Source organism: Nicotiana sylvestris, chromosome 12, assembly GCF_000393655.2.
Source record: "Nicotiana sylvestris chromosome 12, ASM39365v2, whole genome shotgun sequence".
Classification (NCBI taxonomy): Eukaryota; Viridiplantae; Streptophyta; class Magnoliopsida; order Solanales; family Solanaceae; genus Nicotiana; species Nicotiana sylvestris.
The window spans coordinates 56,564,764-56,582,132 of record NC_091068.1 but is presented as its reverse complement, the minus strand read 5'-3'; positions in this window follow the sequence as shown (position 1 = coordinate 56,582,132).

Here is a 17,369-nt window from a genome sequence, read left to right as displayed (position 1 = left end):
AGAGTTAGAATTACAACATAGTTTGTAGACCCATCCAACACTCGTACATAACCCACACATATGTCTACGGAGCCTCTAAAGATACGAAAGACAAGTATGACAATGCCAGCAACAAGGCTCCGGCTATACCTCAAAAGTGGGGGTCCACAACAAAAGATGTACAATATAACCCTTTGAAGGAGAAAGGGGATCACCAAAACATTGAGAAGAACGTACTCCGCTACACACGATTGGCATTATCCGCAATGGAGCCACCTACATTCATTTAATAATATAGCACCCCCGGCAAAAGGGATGTTAGTACCATGGAATAGTACTAGTATGTATAACTAAACACCATCTAGTTAGAAAGAACTTTCATACCAAACATAAGGAAATCACAAGTATAACTCAAAAGCTTTAAACGATCACAACATTATCAAGGTAAGAGAATCATACAATTTTCACATTTGTTTCCATAACCTTTAGTTTGGGGCATTTCATATTGTTCATCATTGTTCACTATACCACCGCTAGCTTGAGCGGAGTCCGATCTCGACCCGATCGGCTAAGTTGCCTCATTTGAGACATGTACCTCAATCACAATTTCATTCTCACTTTTTGGAATTTAATATCAGCACAATACCATCATGTGTGCGTCATGGCGTACGATCACAGTCCGATCGTTACATGATTCATATTACATGATTCATATTCCTTGCCCCTTTTCAAGCTATCAAGAATAGCACATGGATCATATCGAGACACATTTTTCACACATATAAGGTCGCAACCCCAAATTCATGTGAAACTACAATCAATACAACAATTCAGCTTTAATCTTACCGCATTTACACAAACACCGATAGAGCTCAATTTCTAAAAGATAGGGTTTTAGCCATACATACCTCAACTGAGCTTTCCTTAATCCTATAACGTTCCAGAATGTTCGCACTTCAATCTATTTAAGCAATATAGCACAATTGAACCCATAATCAGGAAAAGATCATAATCTAAGCTCACTTGAGAATTTTATCAAGCATTGAGTGTTCATTAAGGCCTTATCCTTTTATGCAGGATTACACTTAGCCCATCCCCATGCTTCTGTATTTATAATTTCCTTGTATCTTCTAAGAACACATGCATGCAATGCAATACCCTTATCCCCATGAATTTCCTCATTAATGACCCCTTATAGCTATGTATAAAATTAAGAACTGAGGTGATGAAGTCTTACCTCCTAGGATGAAGGTTTTGGTGCTCCACTTGATTATCTTCAATGTTTTTAACAAAGATTTATGGAGCACTTTTTGATGAAAGGCACTTCCCCTCTCTTAGACCCTCGCTCTCACTCTAAAAGCACCAGGAAATAGGCTCAAAATGAGCTATTGCATAGAATATAACGACAGGGGGTCGGGTTTAAAATTTAGAAATCTGGAGCATCGACTCAGATCTGCGATCGCAAAGTTGACATGCGACCCGAAGAATGGACGGGAAAAATGCTCCCAAAAACCTGAACAATCTGCATGGGTATGCGACAAGAATGCAGTCTGCATACCCATTATGCGGTCGCAAAATGCACCGCATAACTGCTCCTCGCAAAAGTTCCAAGAGGATTATGTGATGACTATGTGGACCGCATATCGATTATGCGATCGCATATTTGGCTGCATAGTTGACCTCAAAATTAACCTTCACACTGCCTGAATCTGCGGTGACTATGTGGTCCGTATAGCTATTATGCGACCGCAGAGTTGACCACAGAATTGCACTTTTCTGGAAAACACTATTCTTTAACTTTTCTTTTTTTTAATACACGGATCAATCCAAATGGTCTGAACCGCGGCGAGCAATTTTTATGAATTTCTAACACATGATCCTAACTTGGCACCGCAAGACTCGGGTTTTTGAGTAGAAATTTCACAGGCCCTTACATCCTCCCCCACTTAAGATCATTCATCCTCGAATGAGGATAAAGTTTCACTTATTAGCAATCTTTATGCAACTTTAGCTTTTCACATCATGGAACATATCCACAGCCCCAAATTTGGCTAACTCCCTAAATTTCCAAAAATTTCGCCAGAGTTTCCTTTGTAACTAGGCCTATCCACCTGTCAAAGAGCCCCAAAAACATACCCTAACTGCAGATACACATTTCATAGATATAACATAACTCGTACAATACTAACCATGGTCGCATAGGCAATATATAACCAAAACAGGATAGTCTTACATAGATCAAATCAAAAGATAATAGTTCATAGGGGCTAAATGCACAAAAGCTATTACATGACTATTTAAACAAATATGGGTACTTCTTTTTCATTTCATCCTCGGCTTCCCAAGTGGCTTCCTCAACTTGCTGGTTCTGCCATAACACTTTCACGGAGGCAATTTCCTTATTTCTCAGTTTCCGCACTTGCCTATCAAGAATGGCAACTGGAACTTCTTCATACGACAGTTCTTCATTAACCTCAATAGTTTCAACTGGCACAATAGTGGACGGATCTCCTACTACCTTCTTCAACATAGACACATGGAAGACCGGATGCACCAATGACATCTCGGGTGGAAGCTCGAGCTTGTATACCACCTGACCAATCCTTTGAATGATTTTGTAAGGTCCAACATACCTCAGACTTAATTTCCCTTTCTTTCCAAATCGCATGATAATCTTCATTGGGGAAACCTTCAGAATTACCCAATCATCTTTTTGAACTCCAAATCTCTGCGACGAACGTCCGAGTAAGACTTTTGACGACTTTGAGCAGTTTTCAACCTCTCTTTAATAATCTTGACTTTCTCCATAGCCTGGTGCACGAGGTCCGACCCTATCAATTCAGTTTCTCCAACCTCGAACCACCCAATGGGAGACCTACATCTCATATCATACAATGCCTCGAATGGTGCCATCTGGATACTAGCATGAAAGCTACTGTTGTAAGCAAATTCTATGAGTGGCAAATGGTCATCCCAGCTACCCTATCAAGAGTACAAGCACGCAACATGTCCTCAAGCGTCTGAATAGTCCGCTCTGCTTTCCCGTCAGTTTGCGGGTGAAAAGTCGTGCTAAGATTTATATGCGTGCCCAAACCTTGCTAACATTTCTTCCAAAAGTTGGCTATGAACTGAGCCCCTCGATCTGAGATGATTGAGACTGAAGTGCCATGTAACCTGACTATTTCTTTGATATACAACTGATAGTTCGGACATCGAGCCACAAAGTCTGCCATATCCCTTTTCATGTTATTCTACCAATATGAATTTCTAACACATGATCCTAATTTAGCACCGCAAGACTAGGGTTTTTGAGTAGAAATTTCATGGGGCCTTACATTTAGGTTCTCAAACTCAGTAGTACAGGCTGCCTTAGACTTAGCAGACAAGAAATGATCCATGAAAGCATCGGTAAACTCACTCCACCTCACGGGAGTCCTCTCACATCTCAAACTAAGAATAGGCCATCCTTTCGGGCGGTAAGAGGCCAACTCCACTCCCCTTATCTTAGTAGAACACATAACTCTGAGGGTCTTGTGCATCTCATCGATGAAGTCCTAGGGGTCCTCCTCGGGATCAGTACCCTTGAACACTAGAGGATCTAACCGAAGAAACTTGTTCACCCTAGAACTAGTAGAATCCCCTTGCTGAGTAGAAGAAATGGGTGCAACATTCAACCTCTAGGCCTGGGAAGCCAATATCTAAGCCAACATCTGTATGGCTCCCCTAAGATCCCCATAAGAAACACCAGAACCGGAAGCTGGGGCTGGAGGAGGAACCGGATATTCAGTTGGAGGAACTATTGCACCTTTAGTAGGTGCAAGGACTAGTGTAGCCTGAGTAGGAATAGTAGGGTCAGGTGGTGTAGTGATTGGGGGAATATCCTCACCCCTCGGGTGCTAACCCACATCATCAATTATAGAATTAACCGCCACTCCTGGGGTAATATTGGCTCCCTGGCCGGTTCTTACCTTCTTCCTAGGCGCCATTTACTGAAAGTTAGAGCAATTTACGAGTTAAAGGAGGAACAATATTACAATCAGCTTTATCGCATGATCAAGAAAATCAAAGAAGGGCATTATTCCTAAATACCTGAGTAGCCTCCTAATTATAGATGTGGTCGACAACACACCGATGAGAAGGACTCTACTACACACGGCTTCGAGACATCCTAGGACACTTTAAAACCTTAGGCTTTGATACCAAGTTTTTCACACCCCGAACTCGGGAAGCGCGACCGGTACTCAACCGAGATAACCCGGCCGAGCAAGCCTGTACAATACCTTCTACCCGAACTCCCTCATGAATAAAAAGATGTTCTATTTCGTTAATTAGGCAGTGAGGAGGATCATGTGAACAACAACACCAATTCATTGTCAGTAGTTACATTATTTATAAGTTTCAATACATACACTCTCGTAGTTTGATGTGGATCATGTGATACAATTACAACATTACTAGTTTGACTTCCCCAACACCAACTTACCACCCATACCATGTCTACAGAGCCTCTAATTGATACAAAAAAGTATGATGATAGTGCCGGAAACAAGGCCCTGACTATACCTCAAAACATAATACATAAGGACAAAAGATTACACAGCCCAAGAATGAAGTGGGGCTCACCAAGTCAGCTAGGAAGAGGGTATACCGCTATCAATGATCAAAGCCGCCTGCTGTGGAACAACTTGCATCCATTAATGATGTAGCGGCCCGGCAAGAAGGACGTTAGTACATGTGGAATAGTACTAATATGAATGGCTAAATACCCTCTCAATAGAATGAATAATAATACAAGAATGAACAATCACAAACATCAATAGGATTCTCCAACAATACCAAAAACATCAAATTAGGAATAAGACAAGTTTCAAGCAATTTCCATATTCTAGGTTGGGAGGTATTTAAGATCGATATGCCATCGTTTACATTTTCGATTACAATTTCAAACTAGTCACCACCATATGTGCAGCATGGCATCCGATTACGACCCGATCGGCTAGGACGTCTTATACGAGATATCAACCACAATCACAATTTCAATTAAAATTTCCAACACAGTCACCATCATGTGTGCGACATGGCATCCGATCATGACCCGATCGGCTAGGCCATCTCATATGAGACATCACCCTTTCTATCAATCATCTCATTCATAATTATTTCACACCTTTCCATTTCATTGGCACTAGTGGTCACAATCGTAATATCCCATTTTTATCTGGCATGTTGCTCGTATTTCATATTTTATATTTCGTGGTGACCTTTTTTATTATCAACCATAAACATGGATTTCAACAACAAGGCACTTACATTTAAGATATTAAGCACACATATGAGCAAACAAGAGTCTTACATGCATTGAGGTTTCTTACACAGTTGACATTAGCTATCATTTGAAATGCAACTTGAAGCCATAGCATTTAAATAAACAACCCATACTTTTAACACATTATCAAATAGTAGTACAACATAACAAGAGCATTTGGAATACATATTGAACACATATGTCTTTTTACACAAAGTTTATTCGGAATAATCGATTCATAGTGAGTAACTCGGGACGTACAATGACATTGTGGGGTTCAATTCCAAGAGAATAGTTTAGCCAACATACCTCACTTGAGCTTCCTTAAACTCTAAAATGTTCCGAAAATCTTAGCAACTTCAATCTATTTTAGAAATATAACAAATTGAACCAAAAATTAGGAAGATGATTATGGTTCGAGCTCATTTGAGCATTTTATCGAACACTAGATGTGCATTAAGGTTTTAATGTCCTCCATAGTGGATTCCATCATCCCCAACCCATTATCTACCATTTCTAGCTCAACAATCTTCCTAAACCCTTTGATAACATATGCATGCAAGATTAACAACTCCTACACCTAAGAATTGCCTTACTAATTACATATTTTTAGTTAAATTTCGAAATTGAGGGTTAGGGTGTAGAATCTTACCTCTAGGATGAAGACCTAGTGAGTTTCCCTTGTTAATCTTCTAAGATATGAGCAAGAATTGATGAACAATTGGTTAAGGAACTCTCTCACACTCTAGAGCATTTCCCCACTCTCAAAATATAAGTTTGATCCTTCTAAAATGACCCCCAATATTCGTTTGTAAGAATGGGGTCGGGTTTTTAAAACCAGTAAAATGAAGCTCTAAAACACAGTTTGCGGTCGCATATGCGACCGTATAAAGCTTCTGCAGTATGCGAAATAGCCTCCTGAACTAGGCACCTTTGACTGGGTATGCGATCGTTATGCGGCTCGCAGACTTGTTCTACGGCCGCATAATCGACTACAAAATGGCATTCAAACTTTCCCAATTTCTACCTCACTCTATGGCCATTTTGCAGCCCGCAGAGTGATTTTACAGCTTTATAGGGGACCGTAGGAATTCCCTTTTTCTGCCAAATGTTTTCTTCAACTCCCCATCATACTGTTCAACCCAAGAATTCTATACCGCGGCTTGCAAGCTCGCCAAAAGGAATCTCTATAATCATGAACACGTAAGCCTACCTTGGCACCACAAAATCCCGAGTTTTAGGTAAACTTTTAACGGGGACTTACATCCTCCACCACTTAAGATCATTCACCCTCGAATGAGGGTCAAAATTCACCATTAGTATCCATTGTGGTCCAGCTAATACTTCACACACCAACAACCCCCAAATTTTTGACTAACTCCCTAAATTTCATATAATTTCGGCTGAGTTTCCCCTGTAATTGGGCCTATTTAAATACCAGAGAACTCCAGAAACAAACTCTAACAACATATGCATAATCCAATGACGTAACATAATACAAAACAACAACTACTGTGGCCTCATAAGCAATATGTAACCAGAAAGGAACACCCTTTAACATCAACTATACAAGTGATACATAATTTCACAGGCAACAATTTCATAAACACAATTACATAGCTACCTTAGCACCACAAAATACCGGGGTTTAGGTAAAATTGTACGGGGCCTTACACGATTGTTGGAGATTGGGTTCTAACATTTGTGGACTAAGGTTGAAGAGGGAATCTTCAGTTAGTTTATGCTGACTAGTTTATATGGATATTGGTGACGAGATCACCCATGGGTATATGTATGATGAGTTTATACAGTGATTTGATGTCTTTGGAACAACTCCTGGCATGTTCGAGGATGAATGTTTGTTTAAAAGGGGTGAATCTAATGTCCCGACCTGTCGTTTCGAGCTTTGGCATTTCATTCAGTGGTTGGAGGTCGTGAATATCTTTATATGAGGTATTAATACTTGTGTACATGATTAGTTTGGTTTCGGAAAGATTTCAGAGTGATTTGGAACACTTAGTTCCTAACTTGGAAACTTAAGTTAGAAGTGTTGACCAAGTTTGACTTTTGCGTAATTGAATGTGCATTCAAGTTTGATGGTTCCATTAAGTACGGACGATTTCTTTGGACTTGGGCGTATTCTCGGATTTGATTTTCGATGTTCTTAGATGATTTTGAGGCTAATTTCTGAAAATTGGATGTTTGATGACTTGGAGAGTTGATAGGTTTAGCCCATAGTTGACTTTGTTGTATCGATATCCGTTTAGGATTTCGAGCCTTGGAATAGGTTTGGATGGGATTTATGAATTGTGTTGTAAAATTTGAGGTCATTCCGAGTTGTTTAGGCACGTTTAGCGTATTTTGGAATTCAGTAATTTGAAAGAGTTCATTAAGCTTGAATTGGTGTGCGCTTCGTGGTTTTGCTATTATTTTTTGTGATTTGAGGCCTCAAGTAGGTTCGTATTATGTTTGGCAATTGGTTGGTTTTATTAGACGGGGTCCTGGGGTCCTCAGGAGTGTTTCGGATGAGTTTCAGATCATTTCCCCTTGTTTTGAATCAGTTGTCTTCTGGCATTCTTGTGTTAATCGCAACTGCGGAAGGGCTATTGTGATCGTGTAGTGTGTTTTGTGGCTAGCACCCTCATGTTCTCATGTTCGCATTGTTGAGGGCGCGATCGCGATCACTATGGAGTTGAAGCTTCGCATTTGTGGTCGTTAGTCGCTATCGCGTAGGGATTATGTCAGGCAGGGGAGGTCAGGTGATTTGTTCTTCGCGTTCGCATGTAGGTGTCGCATTTACATTAACTTAGGTGATTGATGAATCACGATCACGTCCATGCAGTCACGTTAGCGTACTGTCTTTTAAGGCAACTTTTGGTTTGTGCTTCACGATCATAAAATAGCTCCCGCGATCGCGAAGGGGACCCCTGGGTAGATATATTAATAATCTATTTCGAGGGTTCGAGTTATGTTATTATATTTTGAGATTGGGAGTTTTGATTTGCGTGATTTTTTAGGGAATTTTCACAATTTGGATTGGGGTAAATATCCTTGACTCGGATTTGATTATTATTCATGATTCCATCCCTGTTTTTTTGCATTTGATTGATGATCATGATTATTACATAGACCACTTTGTGATTACATGATCATGATTGTTAATAGCCTAATATCGTAGGCTATTAAAATGCCTTAATTTGATAATGTACTTTACATGAAATATGCTTAGACCACTTTGTAATTACATGATCATGATTGTTACATTTGACTTAGCCATAGTCATGTTTTAATTCTTGAATAACTCTCAGCACTTTTATGCTATTGTCATGTCCTTGTGCACTTTGTTAATAAGTTGTGATCTTATATATTGATGAAATGCGGTATTATTATTTTGTGATATTGTGTCACGTGTGGACATGTTGAGCGGATTAATTGGGGGTGTTGGCACGAGGTTTCTGCCATGTGATTTTGATTGGTGTTGTTGTTATTGTGACTTGGAATATTATTGTTAAACAAGAGCAATAAGGGGGATATTGTTAAACCAGAGCGACTGGGCGGGATATTGTTAAATGGAAGCAACACGACGGGATATTGTTATTATAAGTGCATAGTGACATATGTGACTATTGTTATTGTGGCTAAATTGTGGGCACGAAGTGCCATACGTTTGTGTTTCTATTTGATGACTAGTTGTCAAAACTGAGCATTTACTGTTTGAGTTGTTATCACACGTTTAGGAGAGGTTGTTGATATTGTTGTCATTATATATTCTGTTATCAGTTTCTCTTGATATATTGCACATGTTATTTTGACTAGTGAGTATCGCACGACTTGAACCTCGTCACTGCTCCACCGAGGTTAGTCTTGATACTTACTAGGTACCGATTGTGGTATACTCATATTACGCTTCTGCATATTTTTGTGTAGATTCAGGTAGTTTGGATCGGGCAGATCAATAGAGAGGCGCTGTGCTTATTGAAGACTTCAAGATATCCCTATAGTTCCATTCATAGATTCGGAGTTACCCTCCTTACTTTATTTCTATTGTTTATGTATTTCAAACAGTACTATATTTTGGGATATTCTCATGTATTTAGTTAGAGCACATAACTCTGTACTACCTAGTTATGGGGATATATTGTGATTATCACCGTGTTGACTTTTATCACCTTTATTTCTCCATTTATGTTAAACTTTGCTTCTTCTATCATGTTTTACTGATTTAAATATTGATAAATGATTGACTTACCTATGTTTTAGAGACTAGGTGTCATCACGACCCTATGGTGGGATTCAGATCGTGACAACATATGTGTATAAAATAATATAATTAAGAAGCACTGGACATAACAATAAAGATGCAGATAAAAGTTCATATAGCTAAACGATGGTTATGGCTAATCATATAATTCAATTTATCACAAAATTCAATGAACAATTTTAACATTCACGATTCTAATCGTAAAATTTTAAAATGAGTGAATTAAGCCATTTAACCACCAAATCATGTGTCAAATAAGACAAAAGTTTGACTACGAATTTATAATAAAGTTTAACATCGTAAAATAATCTTTTAGTCCCAATTCAACAAGCATAGCCTTAAGCATGCTTTTAATTATAATTATGAGTCATCACGTAGTCATGGAATCAATAAAATATATGGATATGAAATTCACATAGTCTAAATAAGGCTTAATCATAAGCTAAACTCTACTGGATATGGTCATAACCTAGCTACGGAAATATGCTCATCACGTCGCATATACGTAGCTCGTAAATCAAATAATAAGTAGTAAATAGATCATCTATGAGGAGAATTCCCTCTTAGAAGGATATGTAAGAGACTTACCTCCACCCGGTAACAACTTCAACCTTCCAAAGTAGCTTTTCCTCTCAAATCAACCTCCAAATGAATGGAATCTAGTCAAATACAACTCAGTAACGTCAAATAAAGCTACATGAATTAATCTCAAATAATAAAGCTTCAATCTTTAATTAAATTCCCAAGAGTTGACCCACTGTCACGCTCTGAACTCGGGGAGCGTAACTGTCACTCAACCGAGTGAACCCGGCCGTGCAAGCCTGTTAGATTTCCTTCTACCCAAATCATCCATGAATAAAGAGGAGATGTACTCCATTTATCAGATACTGAAAATATTTCAATAACAACTCCCACTTTATTCTCATTAGCAGTTTCATTCATAATTTCCAAAATATTATAAGTTTATAGATATAATGAAAAATATGTTTGCCAAATACCAACATTTCTAGTTCAATTCCCAACATCAAACACCACCCACAACCTATCTATGAAGCCTCTAAGTACAACATAAGAGTAGTGTGGAAATGTCGGCAATAAAGCCCCGACTATAGCTCAAAATACAAAGTACAAATCAAGTGATATCAGGCCCAGAATAGATTAGAGCTCACCAAAACCTGCTGAATAGGGAGTAACTGCTAACGAGGACCAAAGTTGTCCACTGTGAACCACCTGTATCCATTGAAGATGCAGCGCCCCTAAAAAGGGGATGTTAGTACATATGGAATAGTACTAGTATGTAAAGTAAAATATCCTCTTTCAAAATAGAATGCCCATATAAGAAAGGGAAAACCATAGAAACAGCAAGTCACAATCAACAATATCCAAATGTCCAGTTAAGACATAACAATTTTCAAAATACCAAAGCAATATATATTTTTTGTTGGGAGATCATTAGCACCGATATACCACCGTTTTTTAGCACGGAGTCCGATCATGCTCGGTCGGCTAGTCCATCTCCCCACGAACAATGTGGTTTGACATGTGATACAAAAAAAAGTGTTACCAAGAGTAGTACCACTATTTGCGCAACATGACGTCTGATCTCCACCTGATCAGCTAGGCTGCCTTCCCACATATGCCATGTGGATTGACTTTTCAATTCACAACTACTATCAGTTTCATCCCAATTAAGGGAAATAATATCAACACATCAATCTCATCCCAAATAAGGGGAATAATCACAATCCACTCCTACACCGGCACGTGTAGTTTTAGGTGTGGGTTGCTACAATCCACCCTTCCTCGGTGACAAATGATACTCCCAAAAATATTTTTATTGATTTGCACACAAAGGTAACATAAATACAAATGTATTCACCTCATCATCTTTCACATTGTATAGATCTTCATTAGTACTTTCAACCACTCACAACAACAATATATTCTTGGTTCTTTTGGCCATTCACAAAATTGTTTATTCATGGCACGGTGACCGTATTTAATATTCCACACTTTCATATATTTTCTTTTGTAGATCGTCATCATAAATATCGACATATATAATATTCCGGAAATCAAAACTTTAATTTCATTAGAAATGAAGGCTTTAAACAAAATAATATTTCTTTCCAAGAAATGGAGTAAAATGATTGGCGATCGAAGCGCAAGTTAAAATGATAAATGAGTAACACACCATTTATTCTTGAAATACTTTTTCCCCAAAAGGGTAATACACAATTTCAACTCATGAACACATAAGAGCTCAAAACACATTGGAAATACTTACAAAGCATATCATTAGTTAAAACAACCACATTTGGGTATGACTTGAGTACATAAGCTTTTAGGAAAAAATTATTTTTGAAGTCATTTTAAAATAGTTGAATCAAGGCTCATTTCATAACCTTTCTCACATCGTCTTATTTCATTGGTATCACTAACCACAAGTATAACTTTCTTTCTTGGTACGGTGGCCACACTTTATATTCCAAGTCACTTATTTCACTTCCAAACATCTTTATATATTATCAACAGTGAGAGCATTCAAAATCAAGGCCTTAAGAGTGTGTGTGTGTGTGTGTGTATATATATATATATATGTATATATATATATATATGAGCAATAAGACTTTTACGCGCATTGGGTATCCTTTACAAGTCAAGCATAGTGGACTTTCACTTGAAATATGATTTGAAGTTATAACGTTTTAACACATAAACCGTACTTGAACACATTCCCGAAGGATAACATAATGTGATATGAGTAATTGGAACATATTTTGAATACGTACATCTTTCGACACTTTGCTTATTCTGGATAACCGAACTTATTAGGGACATTTCAAAACATGAGATTCAATTCTAAGAGAGAAGTTTTAGCCAACATACCTTGCTTGAGCTTTTCTTAAATTACTACAATATTTCAAAAATCCTAGCAATCCCAATCTATTTCGATACATAACAAAATTGAACCATAGTTAGAGAAATATTTATGGTTTCAGCTCATTTGAGCATTTTATCAAACACTAGGTGTGCAAATTTGACTACAAGGTTCTTCTACAAGATTTCCTTCACCCACAACCCAATCTTTACTTATTTGAGCTCAACAATCTTTCCACAAACCTTATTGATACATGCATGTATAAATAATACTCTCACATCCAAGAATCATGCTCCCAATCACGCATTTTTTTGTCCAAATTCAAAATTGAAGACTAAGGTTAGAACCTTACCTCTTGGGTGAAGATCTTGTGAGATTTCCTTGTTCGATTTCAAAGCTTGGACAAGATCTTGATGAAAAAAACACTTGAGTTTTTTAATCTCTCTAGAACACTCTCACTTCTCTCTAAAAATATCAGATTTTTGCTCCAAAATGAGCTTCAAGGGCTATTTATCGAAGTTGGGTCGGGTTATAAAAATCATAAAACGGACTATCCGAAATCAACTATGCGGTTGCAGAAGGAACCGCAGAACAGGTATGCGGCCCGCAAAATGGGTCGCGAAAATGATGCAAAAAATGGGAATGGTCTGGACAGGTCTGCGGTAGATCTGTGGCCCGTAGACCTGTCATGTGGTCACATAATGCTCCACAGACTTGTTCAGTGGCCGCATAATGCATCGCAAAACTTTCCTCCGGAAATCTCCATGTTGATTCTCCAATAGGTTGTATGGTATGTGAATTGATTATGCGGTCGCAGAATGGACCGCATAATGATCCTCAAACATGGTTCGATTTCTGCTTCACTGTGCGACTATTTATCGTGAAAATGATAACAATAATTAAATTTGTAAATGGGATTCTAAAAATACGGGATCTATTCTCGAGCTAGTTGTTAGAGCAACTAATGCTAAAAATATGAAGTTCAATGATAAAATGCAAGCTAGGAATAGAGCAATAACCAAACCTAAAGGCTTACTGTCCGGGCGCATTTTACCGTGGGGATACGGGCTAAAACGGGGGATTAGAATAACCTAGAACCCTACTGCCTGGATGTCAGACAGGTCGATGGGGGACCTCGGGGTTGATGTCAGGGTCAAGCTCGATGTATCGGGGATAGTCAGGAATGGGATAACAGTTAAGTCCCGAGGTAGGGAACTCGGTCGTGGCTTCCCATCCTCGGGGTCTTGAGGCGTTCTTCCGAAATGACTTTATAGCGAGAAATCAAGTCCTCTGATTTCACCGTATACATATAGTCTCCGTGTTTCCCAGAATAAAGCAATGGGAAATGATTCTAACACTTGACTCCTCGAGCTTCTTACGGCGACGTCATACCAATGATGCGACTCATGGCGTGAGCTTTTGTGGCGACTGGGGTGTCCCATGGACTTGTGCATTTCAACTTAATTCAATGCACTGTCGATTCCCGTTCTTCTAGGTGAGTGTACCGCTAGCAATTTGGTCTTTTAAGAATGCAGTAACTGCATTCGCCGGTCAATCTTCCAAAGCCTCGATGACCGTGTCGTTACCCCCTATAAATGGGGTGACTTGGCGTTGTTTTTCCTATCCCAGTGCTTTCGTTGGCTCATTTGCCCATCTCTTCTTACCATCTTCCTCTATCCTTGAAGATCATGCTTGGGGCTTATATCCTCAAGACCGTTTGGCGGAGCTCCCTTAGATTGTGTTGTGGCCTTTTGCCGGGGCTTCCCTTTGTCGAGCATGATCGTGCTGTCCTGTTGTTGCTGTGGTCGTTGATATGCTTGTTGTTGCTGTTGTTGTTGGTTCGAGACGATGACAGACGGGGAGTCGGTTTTCTCCTTATGTAGACACTCATTCGGACTATGCACCGCTACTCACTCTCCTACCGAGGCCTGGTGTGGCACTTTATCCCTTGGGTTTTTTTCTTTCCCAAGGGATAAAATGGCACTACTGGCCGTTGAGGTTGGGGCCCGCCGAATCTTCAACCTTTGGCTTTAGCGGGCCATGTAACTTTTCTCTGCCTCCTCTGCATCCCCTCATTTTCCTCTTCTTCATTTTCTCTGGTGGGAACCCCCCGGAGGATTGATCTGGGAACCTAAAGGAGGTGGTCGTCGAAGGAATTTCCCTCGACGATGCGTGCTCGAGGGGGCGGTGCTCGAGGATGCTGATACCGTAGATGGATTTTCGAGGATGGACCAGGCTCTCGGGTTTCATCACATGTACATCCTTCCGTTCCTCCGTTTTAGGCATAGAGAACCCCTGTAGGCTTTCGTAATTGTATGTAAGGACCCCTCGAGGGCTGTTGTACATGGATTTTTATGAATATGAATATGCCTTATTGACTTCTGCTTTCGGTTCTTGCCTTATAATTGCATGCCCTCGTGCCCTTCAAGGCCTTTTGAATGTCTTCCTTTATTGTTGACCGCTGATATCAGACTCGGATGCGAGCGTTCATTCTGATCCTCTGTTGATCAACATGGCTCCTTTCAGAGTCCATCGTCGCATCGACATAGCTCTTTTCCGAGCCCATCGTCATACCTTAGACCAAGCCTAAATTGATATGATAGGCTCGGGCTGTCGGGCCCTCCGAGTTGTAGGGAGATAATATGCCGAGTTTCGGAGCTTTTGAGAATGTTATCCTGAATGAAGGTCAGCTTTGGGTACCTGGGGGTCCCTTTTGATCTTGATGTAGATAGCTTTTTAAGGTGTATGGGATAGATTTGTGTTGAGGAGTTGCCTGTACTCAGGAGCTGCCTCGAGCCTTCGTGGAGCCTTCGTGATCGGAGCTTCATGTGCTTATTTTTTAGAAAAGGAGACCATGAGATCGGGTATCGCCTTGAGTCGAGCGATGGCATTTAAAAGCTTCCCGAAGCCCAACTTCTTCTTTGGCGGAGGTCCTCGGGGTTGGATGTTGCCTCGAAACTGGAGATAATATGGCCGACTCCTTGAGTCCTGGCTTATCGTCGAGGGATGCCTCTGGGATTGGGCATCACCCTATCGATCTGTATCGAGGCTGTTGGCTTCCCGGGGCTCACTCCAGGTAGGCGAGTCATCGTTGTTTCTCGCATATATGTAGGGCGACTTCGGCTTCTTCGAAAGACCTCACTATTTTAGATAGTTGCCCTTCTGCTTTGGCATAGGGCTTTTCATTTCTTCAGGCGCAAAAGGCGTTGGCGTACGTCCTTGCTCTAGTCTATCAATTTTACCATAGCCATAGCAACTACTTCGGGGCCGGCATGGCAGGGAGTGGGGAGTGTTGCTCCCGGTGCTCAAGATTCGCGGGAGTTTGCTTTTAAGACTGTGTCTTTGATAAGAGAGGAGAATCTAGAGATGGTGAGAAGATACTGCAGATGGAGCGAGGAGATTACACTGCAGGTGCTTTCCCCGGATGAGAGTATTACGGACTCCGCTGATGGATTCTTGAGTGTATACCTATATCCTTTCGCATTTGGCCTCCTTGATAGGGTCGTGCTTGATTTTTGCTTGAAGTATCGGGTTACATTGGCATAGACACATCTGTCGCTTTGGCGAGTGGTGTTGATGATGAGGTTCTTTACGGAGAGGGCTGCACTAAAATTCACACTTAGCCACCTCGTCAAGCTATACCGTCCCTTTCATCACCAAGGCCTGCTAAATCTGAGGTGTCGTTCGTCCACGCTCTTTGTTGTCGATGGCAAAGAAGATGGGGATCGAGAGTGGACCAGTTGGTTCATCCGGGTCTGGATGGCCGACATTATACTTGTGTACCTTTTGCCATTGCCCAAGGGATGGAATTATGCACGTGAGCGGAGTGTCTGGTGCTTTTTCAGATTTTGCTTATAGCAAAAATCAGTTGAGTAATCGTGCTTTTTTCCCTTTTGCAGCAACTTCATGGATGTCGGGCGAAGTTCTTGACCTGCCCGGCTAGGTCTGGAGGTTGGTTACCCATTCAACTTGCGATGAGCATAGGTGGCGAGCTATATTCTGCATCAGATGGGGAGAGAAATACCAAGGTATGCGTGCACGCTGCCTTTGCCTTGGCCTTCATATATTTGAGGTGTACTGGCTTTGCCGTTTGCAGGTATTGAGCGGTTCTTTGGGATGAGGCAGTGCTCTTCCGAAGGGGGGAAGGAGGGATCGGCCTCCGAGCCGAGGGACGATGGCGATAAATGGGATTGGCACCCGCGTGATGGAACTTTTACTGGCGCTGAACGGGCCTGTGTCTTCGAGGAGAGGGCATCGTCCGAGCCTGCTATTCCCGGGGTATCTGATTCCCGGATGGAGGTTCCTCCGATGAATATGCTACGCCCGAGGTTGTTTCTCCTGGGGCCGAAGAGGCAGGATCAACAGGAGTGTGCTCTGACTTCGAGGAAGTCTGCCGGTTTCACTTCGTGGTGAGATTAGGCGCAGTTTTTCTTCATTCCGCGTCCTCCTATCTTCATCAAGTTTTCCTTTTGCAGGCCTGTGATAGGCTCAGGTTTGAGCTGTTTCATCAAGGAGCCAAGCTTCGGAAAGTTCTGGACTAGGGCGAGTCCTTTAGGCTCCTTAGTGAGGAGAATGAGGTTGAGTTGCTGCATTGGATATGAGGTGCACCGGAGCTTGAATTACGAGAGCTATCTGATGGAGCAGGCAACCTTTTGTAGCACGTGCTTCGCTCCTTTCAGACCTTAAGGTTGACCCCCTTTTTGTTATATTAGCTGCAGAAAAAGACGGAGGCCTTGGAGTACCTCAAAGGCGACATCGACCGTGTCAGAAATGCTTCTGGTGAGCTAAGGGCTCAAGTGCGAGCTCAAGCTCTAGAGGAGACAAGCGCTTTGTCCAAGGACCCTGCCTTCGAAGCCTAACTCCACTTGGCCCGTGACAACACTATATTTCAAGCGGATATGACAGGGAAACTCGAGTCTAATCTCTCGAAGATTAGGGCTGAG